The sequence below is a fragment of the Alosa sapidissima genome, chromosome 20, assembly GCF_018492685.1.
Source record: "Alosa sapidissima isolate fAloSap1 chromosome 20, fAloSap1.pri, whole genome shotgun sequence".
Taxonomy (NCBI): Eukaryota; Metazoa; Chordata; class Actinopteri; order Clupeiformes; family Clupeidae; genus Alosa; species Alosa sapidissima.
Window position 1 is genome coordinate 24,022,887 of NC_055976.1, and position 2,500 is coordinate 24,025,386.

General features: G+C 46.9%; 1 pseudogene; it reads left to right on the top strand.

The window, feature by feature from the left end:
• LOC121694193 overlaps positions 1–2,500 on the top strand; it is a 69,557-nt pseudogene that overhangs the window by 40,286 nt on the left and 26,771 nt on the right.

Below are 2,500 nucleotides of genomic sequence, written 5' to 3' on the forward strand. Positions count from 1 at the left end.
ACTAGGCTACGTCACTTCCGTGTTTACGTCTTCTTACCCAGTTAGCGTTTGCAATGGAGGAGTTTGCAGTCTGTCTGCAGACAGACCCGGCTGTAGAGTACAGTGACAGAGGGGGCATTTGCGATTTTCAAGGGGGCACATTTTTTTTTATTGGGGGGGGGGGGGGGGGGGGTGTGTTGGCGGCGCAAACATGTCACAGTTGATGAATAATGTTAACCGTGACCGCGAGCAGGCCTAGTGTCCGCGAGACCCAGCTGTGTTCTTACATTATTAAGGCTCTTATGTTGCTGCTGATAACTTTGCCAACCAGCGGCATCATTAGTAGCACCCCCCTCCCCCCAGCAATCACCCCCAGCAATCAGTAGCCTACAAATAAGCATCGTATACAACAATTCAGCGAGATAGATTTGGCCAAACGTGGGCCCGGAGCGACCGCACCCCCCGCTCCGCTTATGAGGCTAGCCAGACCACGGAGGGGAGTCTCCGTTGTGTGTGTGTGTGTGTGTGTGTGTGTGTGTGAGCAGGGCAAGGAAGGCTGTGTGAGTTTTAGCCTAACTAATGACAATGGACGACAGAGTGGGCGATCTAGCCCTATTTGTCCTGTGAACTCCAAAGAGCTCCGCGATCTCCCTAATAGGAGAGGTGACCCTCTATTCCCTCCAGTGGTATATCCACAGAAGGTCTCCCCACCGGCTAGCGCCCATTAGCTGTAAGGCCTCAGAAATCTTGGAACGGACCAGGTTGACATCAAATCGGACAAGTAGGTCTAGATAGCCCACTCTGTCGTCCATTTTCAGTAATCTGTCCGTTGAGTCAGACTCGTTGACACGGTGGTGTTCTACATAATCAGCCAGAGACCTTAGTGCAGCTGCAAACTCCTCCATTGCAAGCGGTAACTGGGTAAGACGTAAACACGGAAGTGACGTAGCCTAGTTCCCGCCTTGACGAGTGACTTGACAGATTGAAATGCGTTTGCCAGATTGAATGGCCATTTGAATTTTGCAACACAAAGAGCGTGACCAAAGTGCAATGCAATCACTGGGGGGCGCTATTTCTTTTCCATTTGAATAAAATGCCTCAAAACGATGGATACTGAATATTGAAAATTGAAATGCAAAATGAATTGCCATTTGAATTTTGAGACTGAAGTACCATGGCAAAATGGAATTCATTGTCACTTTGCAGATTAAAATACAATTTGTTGGATATTATTGCAAATTGCAATATTAAATTGCATAATGAATTGTCAATTGCATAATGTACAGTAATGTCTTTTTGAATTGCATATTGCAGATTGCATTCTCATTTGAATAAAGCTACCCATATGCTTCCATAGTTTGTTTAGTCAAAGTCTCAAGTCCAAAGTAGCATGGGCTATTCGAAGCGTCAGTTTATTGCACATACTTTTATTTTGAGTGCTCACTACATACCCGTGTTTGTTAGCGTGTTGTTGCAAAATCCGCATAATCATTTTATGCAAGCATACTGCATACAGGGAGTCTTTATTGTTTAGGTCAGACATGATAATCATCTTGCATCTTAACCCACAAGCGGTTCCCGAGTAATCCGTTTTTTAAATTGCACTGACTATCATCAAAGTGAGACCTAGCTAGCAACTGTCAGTACACGATCCATGGGGTGGAGCTCCCCTTAAACTGGTCAGTGCAGCGATAAACGTCCTACGTAAATAAGCATATTTCGAAATATGCATTCAAAAACCTTAAAAAAAAATCGAGAGTGCACACCTTTGTGCCACGCGCGAGCCACATACGAAATCTTAGGTCAGTCTGACAAACGGTCAGCGAGATATGCGTGCCACAGACACACACTTGGACACACAGACGCTTCTTGCTTTATAGATAGATAACTGGCTAATATTCATGTGTGAGCAGCAGCTGTGCTCTTCCAGCCTCTGTTGAGTTTTGTGACTGGAATTGTGACTGAGTATTACCGTAATCTCACTGTTGTGGTCACCTGCTCTCTGTGTTGTGGTCACCTGCTCTCTGTGTTGTGTGTGTTGTGGTCACCTGCTCTGTGTTGTGGTCACCTGCTCTCTGTGTTGTGGTCACCTGGGCAGCCGTGGCCTACTGGTTAGTGCTTCGAACCTGTAACTGGTTGCCGGTTCGAACCCCGACCAGTAGGAATGGCTGAAGTGCCCTTGAGCAAGGCACCTAACCCCTGACTGCTCTCCGAGCGCCGCTGTTGATGCAGGCAGCTCACTGCGCCGGGATTAGTGTGTGCTTCACCTCACTGTGTGCTCACTGCGGGCTGAGTGTGTTTCACTAATTCACGGATTGGGATAAATGCAGAGACCAAATTTCCCTCACGGGATCAAAAGAGTATATATATATACTTATATACTTATACTTATACTTATACCTGCTCTCTGTGTTGTGGTCACCTGCTCTCTGTGCTGTGGATGCGGCTGGTGGACAGTTACTGGACCGATGTCTACCTGAGCTGGAACCCAGACAACTACCCAGGTGTACAGAACTGCGCT